The sequence below is a fragment of the Schistocerca americana genome, chromosome 1 (assembly GCF_021461395.2).
Source record: "Schistocerca americana isolate TAMUIC-IGC-003095 chromosome 1, iqSchAmer2.1, whole genome shotgun sequence".
Classification (NCBI taxonomy): Eukaryota; Metazoa; Arthropoda; class Insecta; order Orthoptera; family Acrididae; genus Schistocerca; species Schistocerca americana.
In genome coordinates, this window is record NC_060119.1 from 830,171,826 (window position 1) to 830,182,036 (window position 10,211).

Below are 10,211 nucleotides of genomic sequence, written 5' to 3' on the forward strand. Positions count from 1 at the left end.
TTGCGAAACGTTTCCTTCAACTTGTGATGTGGGGCACAATTGCAGTAGTCTGCCACAGAATCTCTGTTCTTTTAACCAATGTCACCAGAGGGACATCTCGGATCAGAGGGGCTAACGCTGGCTTTTTCAGAGTCACTGATCGCTCATACCTCAGAAGGCTCTGACTGAATCAGTTCAGGAGCGGATTGCTTATCCATACTTACTATAGCTATGTTACAGTATTTTAAAAAAGCTTTGAACGACGAGCCGGAGCAGTTGCCCAGGCAAGTTGAGTGAATTGATTAATTCAATGTGCAAGAGATTTTAATTGGTCTGAAATTAATTCTCAGCTAATGGTACCATTTGCATGTCTACCGTTCAGATTTTACATGCAATAAACATCACCCTCGTTCAGATATTACATGCAAAAGAAAAGTCAACCTTAAATAACTTCGGATTGGACCAAGACCAATGGTTCAAATTTGATCATCAAAGACCTTGGTCTGAGATGCGTTTTAATCGTTTGAAAAAAAGAAATCTCGTTTCGTTTGGATTTTACGTGCAAAAAACACGTTTTCCTGGGATAGTTTTGAAGCGCACCACTTCTATATTTTAATCTTGCACGCATCGCTTCAAACTTTGCAAGAATTCAGATAAACCCATAAAGTCAAAACGAAATTCTTTTATCCAGAATCTTTATCCATTATTGAAATACGATGGTTTACAGTCGATCTAAATGTAGAACATAAAATTCGTTCTTATGTGAATTGGATGTATGGAAACGGTTTAAAGTGAATCAAATAAATAAAAAGTATTCTTACAATAAAATTGAAAACCCACTTCCAAAAATCTAGTTTCATTTGGATTTGACGTGCAAAAAACACGTTTTTTTAATCTTTTTACGCGCAGCATTTCTACGCTTTAAATGATACAAATCGGTAAAAGTTTTGAAATACAGTAGACAAATACATGTAGTTACGGTCGTCCCGTTGTATTGCGAAAGCTTAATCCGTTGCCACGCTAAAGGGGCCTAGAGTTGCACATAGGACGCACGTAAAATCCGGTTTTACGCGAAACGTATGTGCGAGAAAGATTAAAGTGATAAAGACGTTAATAAAAGGATTTTCTTATGGTAATTACAAGAAACGTCCGAGGGAAACTTTTCATCGTCCGGGTTTTGTGTGCGAAAAATCAAGCGTCTGCACATAAGACTGTGTTTCGTAGAAATGCGTTCCATTTTAAGCGATCCTTTTGGATATAGTCAAAAATGTGATTATTCCAGTCGATTATTGTTTCACTGTTTTTACGTTCAAGGCATTATTTACCAGAGGCTTAAAATCATAGAAAAATCTTTGGACGTGGGAAACAATTCCTGTACCAAATCAGAATTATGATCAGTTTTCTGCAAAATAACATACGATTCCATAGACAATCTAAGGCTTAATCGGTGACCAAGCGGGAAGTTAAACTAACCCCAAAGTTTCTATAGCAATAACTGTTAGAAGAAAGGTCCTCCAACTTGCAAGCAACAGAAAATGTCATACTGCGCTTTCCTCAGAAACTACTATGCTATCTTGTAGAAAATTAATTTTCGGACAAAACAAGCGAAAGTTCGTCAGTTTTCGTAAAGGACTAAAAAGCTGATAATATTTTTTTGTGCATACTTTGTTTAGCAGTTCTTCTGCTTATGTTACCCCGTCACACTAATACTTAATTCAGATCGCTTGGCCGCGCGGGATTAGCCGAGCGGTCTAAGGGCGCTGCAGTCATGGACTGTGCGGCTGGTCCCGGAGGAGGTTCGAGTCCTCCCTCGGGCATGGGTGTGTCTGTGTTTGTCCTTAGGATAATTTAGGTTAAGTAGTGTGTAAGATTAGGGACTAATGACCTTAGCAGTTAAGTCCCATAAGATTTCACACACATTTGAACATTCAGATCGGTTGTTGCAGCATTTCGCGCCAAAATTATTCATGTGAATTTTCTTAGCGGAAGTTTCTAGTTTTCAGTTTTTGTTATTATATACTTTAAATAAATAATGAAAACAACTTTAAGATAAGATATAATGACAAGATGTTTGTTTTCAATTGTTTATCTTTTTTGCGCGAATCTATCAACTCGCGGTACAATGTGCTTTTAAGTAAATTTGTCTTTGTAATATGGTTGTATTGTAAGTTTACCTAAGAAATATAAACTATTTACATACATTATTATCATAAACTTCACACAGCATTTAATATTTCGTTCGGTATAGTATTTATGTTTGCTGTTATTTTGTGCACAGTATTAACTATTTATTGTTATTTTTCATATGTTTGCGTATTCAGTCTCATACCCCCACGGACAAAATGAGTGTAACTGTAAAAAAAAAGTCAAAAGACAAGAAAAATCAAACAAAATTTAAAAAGAAAAATATGACAATATAAAAAAATGAAACAAAAAAGACATCGCAGACATGTGACCTTCACGTGGTGGTGTGGCTTATGTGTTCGGAGACTGTAGTGGAAATGTTCAGCCTTACCATGCAGGTAAGAATCGAAAAGCCAGACTACGGTCGTCCTACTCAAGCAACATGGTTTTTAGAGACAGTAAAAACATCTTGTACCAGGTCAGCTATCATATGAGTCAACAAAAATCTACGACGGTTGCTAAGTTATGATAGAGTAAAATTTGGGAACCAGAATGAGAAAAGCTCCTGCATAGCACAAAGAAAGGCCAATATGCTCTGGACAGAGGGAAGTAGCTTTTCGACCTATCTGGCAGCTTCAAAGACATTTGAAACAAAATATCTTGATATGTCCGAACTTCTTTACGAGTTAAACCTACTTCCGCAGCGCAGTGAGCTCTCTTAGCTGAAAGGTGTTGGCGCACCTGCGTTTAAGTCCCTGATCCTGTGTCCCAAATACAGAAGATTCACCAGCTGCAGTAAACAACATATAATATACGACCGAAGAGCATACCATAATAACTAAAAATGGTTTTCTGAGGGCATAAAATTTCTGAGGATGAATTTGCTTCTGAAGGAACGCTAAATCATTTGGGGTTGATTTATTCCCCGAGGGGGCCATTTCTCTCCCAAACCCACCCCCTGGTACGCGTATGGTGTGGGGTGTAAAAACAAATAGAGACAAATTTGTATGCTTCTAGAGAGTAGGATGCATCTACAAGAGGAAACATCGGAAAGTGGGGCAGCATCTATTATCGGAAGTATCACAAAGTGGGGATGGTTGCATTCTAATCTTTAATGACACTTGTGATCATAGTGCGTGATGTGGCAAATGTCATGCTGGAGGACGTGATGGCGAGTGTCATGTTATACAATATGACATCATGCATTAAGTTACATTACTTGACACGACGTATTATATTACGTGACATGGATACTAATACTACCAAGTAAAAAAGTACCAACATGTCAAGATGTTTCATATACATGTGGTATCTGTTCTTAAAGACATATCTGAAAGATCAGACGCACATTTGATTCCACACCCATTAATAATTAAGATACAAAGGAATTAATGACATTAGTTGCTAGTTGGCGATGTTTAAATCAATAGCGATAGTTGAAAATTTGTGCCACATCAGGATTCGAACCCAGATGTCTTGGTTACTAAGCACTTGCGCTCACCACTGCTCCATCCAGACACACTAGTCAGTGCAACTGCACAGACTACACTACTACACCTTCTATCAGACCCAAATTCTCAACTTATCCACACACTATTCAGTTAGTGCCCCATGCCCGGATTCCTCATTACTTGCGGGATTTCGCTAATTCCCGTAAGAGTTCGAGCGTGTTGGGCATCTGCGCAAAAGTGAACAATTGCTTCCCTCGTCCTTACCTTAGCTATATACAGGGTGGTCCATTCATAGTGACCGGGCTAAATACGTCACGAAATAACCATCAAACAAAAAACTACAAAAAACGAAATTCGTCTAGCTTGAAGGGGGAAACCAGATGGCGCTTTGGTTGGTCCGCTAGATGGCACTGCCATAGGTCAAACGGATATCAATTACGTTTTTTAAATTAGGAACCCCCATTTTTATTACATATTCGTGTAAGGAAATAGGAATGTTTTAGTTGGACCACTTTTTTTCGTTTTGTGATAGATGGCGCTGTAATATTTACAAACGTATAATTACGTCGTATCACGTAACATTCCGCCAGTACGGAGGGTATTTGCTACGTGATACATTACCCGTGTTAAAAATGGACCGTTTAAAAATTGCAGAAAAGGTCGATATCGTGTTGATGTATGGCTAATGTTATCAAAATGCACAACGGGCGTGTGCTATGTATGCTGCTCGGTATCCTGGACGACATCATCCAAGTGTCCGGACCGTTTGCCGGATAGTTACGTTATTTAAGTAAAAAGGAAGTGTTCAGCCACATGTAAAACGTCAGTCACGACCTGCAACAAATGATGATGCCCAAGTAGGTGTTTTAGCTGCTGTCGCGGCTAATCCGCACATCAGTAGCAGACAAAGTGCGCGATATTCGGGAATCTCAAAAACGTCGGTGTTGAGAATGCTACAACAACATCGATTGCACCCGTACCATATTTCTATCCACCAGGAATTACATGGCGACGACTTTGAACGTCGTGTACAGTTGTGCTACTGGGCACAAGAGAAATTACGGGACGATAACAGATTTTCTGCATGCGTTCTATTTAGCGACGAAGCGTCATCCACCAAGAGCGGTAACGTAAACCGGCATAATATGCACTGTTGGGCAACGGAAAATCCGCGATGGCTGCGACAAGTGGAACATCAGCGACCTTGGCGGGTTAATGTATGGTGCGGCGTTATGGGAAGAAGGATTATTGGCCCCCATTTTATCGATGGCAATCTAAATGATGCAATGTATGCTGATTTCCTACGTAATGTTCTACCGATGTTACTACAAGATGCTTCACTGCATGGCAAAATGGCGATGAACTTCCACATGATGGCCGTGCGGCACATAGCTCGCATGCGATTGAAGCTGTACTTAATAGCATATTTCATGACACGTGGATTGGTATGCGAAGCACCGTACCATGGCCCGCACGTTCACCGGATCTGACGTCCCCGGATTTCTTTCTGTGGGGAAAGTTGAAGGATATTTGCTGTCGTGATCCACCGACAACGCCTGACAACATGCATCAGCGCATTGTCAATGCATGTGCCAACATTACGGAAGGCGAACTACTCCCTGTTGAGAGGAATGTCGTTCCACGTATTGCCAAATGCATTGAGGTTGACGGACATCATTTTGAGCATTTATTGGATTAATGTTGTATTTACAGGTAATCACGCTGTAGCAGCATGCTTTCTCAGAAATAATAAGTTCACGAAGGTATATGTATCACATTGGAACAATCGAAATAAAATGTTCAAACGTACCTAAGTTCTGTATTTTAGTTTAAGAAACCTACCTGTTACCAACTGTTCGTCTAAAACTGTGAACCATATATTTGTGACTACTACAGCGCCATCTATCACAAAGCGAAAAAAGTGGTCCAACTAAAACATTCATATTTATTTACGTACTACATGAATATGTAATAAAAATGGGGGTTCCTATTTTAAAAAAAAACGCTGTTGATATCCGTTTGGCCTATGGCAGCGCCATCTAACAGTCCAATCATAACGCCATCTGATTTCCCCCTTCACGCTAGACACGTTTCGTTCTTTGTAGTTTTTTCGTTTGACGCTTATTTCATGAGATATTTGGCCCGGTCACGATCAGTGGACCACCCTCTATATGTGTCCTCCGTTCTTTTGGAAATGTCCGGAAAAAACAGACACCAGATACATATACAGGAGTGCCAAAGAAACTGGTACAGGCATGCGTATTCAAATACAGGCAGAATATGGCAAATATGTAAACAGGCAGAATACGGCGCTGTGGTTGGCAACACCTATATAAGACAACAAATGTCTGACGTACTTGTTAGATCGGTTACTGATACTTCAATGGCAGGTTATCCAGATTTAACGGAGTTTGAAGGTGGTGCTACAGTCGGCGCACGAGCGATGCAACACAGCATCTCCGAGGTAGCGATGACGTGGTGATTTTCCCGTACGAATATTTCACGAGTGTACCGCGAATATCTGGAATCCGGTAAAACATTTGCTGCAGAGTTCAGCGCTGGGCCCTAAACAAGTGTCAGTATGCGAACCATTAATCGAATCATCATCGATAAATATCCTTGATGACTGCACGACACAAAGCTTTACGCCTCACCGGGATCCACCAACAGCGACATTGGAATGCTGAAGACTAAAAACATGTTGCCTGGTCGGACGAGTCTCGTTTCAAATTGTATCAAGCAAATGCAGTGTACGGGTATGGAAACAACTTCATGAACCCATGGACCCGGCATGACAGCGGGGGGTTGTTCAAGCTAGTGGGGGCTCTGTAATGGCGTGGGGAGTGTGTAGTTGGAGTGATATGGGACCCCTGATACGTCTAGATACGACTCTGACAGGTGACAGGTGCGTAAGCATCCTGTCTGATCACCTGCATCCTTTCGTGTCCATTGTGCATTCTGACGGACTTGGGCAACTTCAGAACAACAGTGCGACACCCAACACCTCCAGAATTGCTACAGGGTGGTTCTAGGAAAACTCTTCTGAGTTTAAACACTTCCGCTGGCCACCAAACTCCCCAGACACGAACATTATTGAGCATATCTGGGATGCCTTGCTACGTGCTGCTTAGAAGATATCTCCACCCCCTCGTACTCTTACATTTGTGGACAGCCCTGCAGAATTCATGGTGTAATTTCCCTACAGCACTAATTCAGACATTAGTCGAGTCTATGCTACGTCACGTTGCGGCACTTCTGCGTGCTCGCGGGCGCCATATACGATATTAGCCGTGTGTACCAGTTTCTTTGGCTCTTCAGTGTATTAGTAAGGTGAGGACAACCAATTGATCACTTTGGTGCATATGCAAACCACACTCTAAGCGTTTCAGGAATCAGCGAACTGCCACGTGTAATGAAGATAATGGGCAAAGTGTGAATAAGTTGAGAATTCGAGTGTGACGGGAGGTGCGCTAGGGTATTCCTTGCTGCTGTGGTGACCACTGATGGTCACTGGTGCGGAGTGGTCAGTGGGTCTGCCTAGGAAGCAGCAGAGGCAGGTTCGAATCCCACTCTGGCATTGCCCACTAGCAGCTTTGCGTCAAGATGCTTTAATTTAAATGTCTTTGTAGGTGATAAATAAGTCGATACATACCCAACTCTGCCCAGGAGTAATTCGCGTTTTCTGGTGCTATGATAGAAGCATTTTACATTCTGGTTAATGTTGTTCGAAAAGTCAAAACTATACAACATGAACAGTAAGCTTCCCTGGGGTCGTCTGAAGTTGCTCCTACATGCGCCAGTAACTCTTCAGTCAACCATCATATAAATATTTCTTGCCCGATGGCTGTGCCTAAGCATGTTATGAGTCTACATTTCTCTGAGGCTCCTGCTAAAGTTATCTAAAAGGAATTTCGAGATAATGTTGACTCGAAGCATGCCTTGACGCATCCGTCGGGCAAGAAATATTTGTGGACTACTTATAAGGACTGGGCAGGCGAAACCGGTGTGAACATCAAATAAATTCTGTGAAAATTGACTAAAATAAATTATTTTAAACATAGCTGCGTAACAGCAACGGTTCCACGTAATTAGATTTAAAAACAGCCGACCCGTTGCAAAGGATAAAGTAATCTTTACCTAGGTTTCGATAAGTTTAAACCTATCTTCTTCAGAAGTCGGCACTATTATATTAACATGGAGTAATACGTCGTTGCCATTTGCTTATGTTGCTTATGCGCTCTCCAGCTTCCATGTACTTAATTTTATTTATCTGACAAACCCTACTCTTAGGGCAATATCTGATTTTGACTAATGGAGCTACGGAGACGTTTGTAAAAATGGCAACGACGTATTACTCCATGTTAATATAATAGTGCCGACTTCTGAAGAAGATAGGTTTAAACTTATCGAAACCTAGGTAAAGATTACTTTATCCTTTGCAACGGGTCGGCTGTTTTTAAATCTAATGACTAAAATAAACTTTCTATTTACAACAAATGTAATCATTTGTGCTCTCTGCTAATAACGTGGCAAATATGATCATTCATAGAAGTGTCACCGTGTTCGACATCTATATCTATAACTTCATCCATGCACACAGCAAGCAACCTTATAGTGTTTGGCGGAGGGGGAATTTGTGTACCACCGTCGCTTCCCATCTTGCCTATTCCAGTCGTGTTGATGGACCGTAAGAGGTTGTTGGTAAGCCTTTGTGTGAGGCCGAATCTGACTGTCCTCGCGAAATGTACGAGGAAGCGAATGTTTATTGACTCTTCAGGGAATGTACGCTCACAGAATTTTAACAGTAAACCATACCGTGAAAACTTTGTATGTCCATCTTTTCAGAGATGTTTGCGGGACTCGGCTGTTCCGTACAGGATGTCAAATGAAACATCTTTCAGCCGTCTAGTTTCCTTTGCCGACCTGCAGATGATAGTTGAAGATATCGCTATAGGAACAGAAATCTACTAATATCAGTATTGCTGGCCCCTGTTTTTACCAGAGGCAAGATAGAATTTTCCTACACGTTGGTCATGAGCCTGAAGAAAGCGTCGTAAATCGCCGAAACTGGTAACGAAATAAAATAACCTTGGAAACTAGACGACTGAAAGGTGTTTCATTTGACATCCTGTACCGTAAAGAGTTCTCTTGTAGTGGCTGTTACTGGAGTTGACTGAGCATCTCTGTGACGCATTCACGCTTACTAAACGAACCAGTAACTAAACGTGCTGCGCTTCTTTGGTTCTTCTCCATCTCCTCTATCAACAGTTTTTGTGAAAATTCGCGAAGTACTAGAGTAAAGTTCGAACAAAGGTTTTGTAAGCTGCCACCGTCGGAGCAGACTTCACTTTCTTAGGATTCTTCCAGTGAGTCTCAACCTGATATCTGCCTTTTCTACGATTAGTTTCATATGCTCGTTCCCTTTAAATTGTCCTACAAACATATTCTATGTATTTAATGAACATGACTGCTTCCAATTATTTTCAGCCATCGTGTAATCGTGCCAACGGTCTTGCCGCGGTGCTAACACCGGTTCCCGTCAGATCACCGATGTTAAGCGCTGTCGGGCTGAGATAGCACTTGGATGGGTGACCCTTTGGTCTTCCGAGCGCTGTTGGCAAGCAGGGTGCACTCAGCCCTTGTGAGGCAAACTGAGGAGCTACTTGACTGAGAAGTAGCGGCTCCCGTCTAGGAAACTGACTTACGGCCGGGAGAGCTCCTCCACCTCCGCATCCAGTGACGCCTATGGGCTAAGGATGACACGGCTGCTGGTCGGTACCGTTGGGCCTTCATGGACTGTTCGGGCCGAGTTTATTTTAGTTCGTGTAATCGTAGAATAACCGGTCTTTCTGCCGATTTATGAACAATACACTTGTCTATCTCTGCACCAAGCGGTGGTCTCCCTGCATTTCTTCTAGCGTCGCGTATCTCTCCACGTGCATGGCAGCACCATACTCGAACATACTGATTAAGTTTCCGGCGTTACAGCTTTGTCCTGTTGTGCCTCCAGTCATCCTGCCATTCTCGTATTATTTCTTGCTTGCAGTTTGTTCTTTGCCACAATATCTTTTTTCTGAGTCTTCTTTTGCGATGGTATGATGTGTAAGTATAAGTACTATTGTGATTGCGGAAAACAGTGAACCATGATCTGCTTTACACTGCTCTAACACAACTAATTCTCACGTATATGTTCACCACTGCGCCCTGTCTCACAACGGACACCCCCACGACACTGTCAAACGACATGAGCAGGGATCAAACAGTCCCCAAGATCGCACCGGTTTCCCAGTCCGGGATAATCAATGTGAATCCAAGAGAACACTGATTTTTATGAAAGATGTCACAAACAGTCTACAATACATTCCCACACTTTGTTGAAACATGATCGGAGCAAGGTAATCGGCACACAACATCCTACCAAGTTTGTGAAATATCAGAGTCCAACGTACCCTACGTCCATCGCTTGCGCGTGCTGGTGAACTGCTTCCGCCGGCCACAAAGAACAAACCTCTGTAGTCAATGGTTTCATCTCCTGAACATCTCGCACAACAAATTTGTGCCATCCAATTTGAGGCTGGTAACACATTCCACGTTACTCTTCCTTTTAATACAAGTAATAATACATGCAGAAAAAAAAGATCTAAAAAATTAAAGATG

At 41.8% G+C, this 10,211-nt stretch overlaps 1 pseudogene; it reads left to right on the forward strand.

Moving 5' to 3' along the window:
- Nucleotides 1–9,056: 9,056 nt before the first annotated feature.
- Nucleotides 9,057–9,174, forward strand: LOC124561202 (annotated as a pseudogene).
- The last annotated feature ends 1,037 nt before the right edge of the window (nt 9,175–10,211 follow it).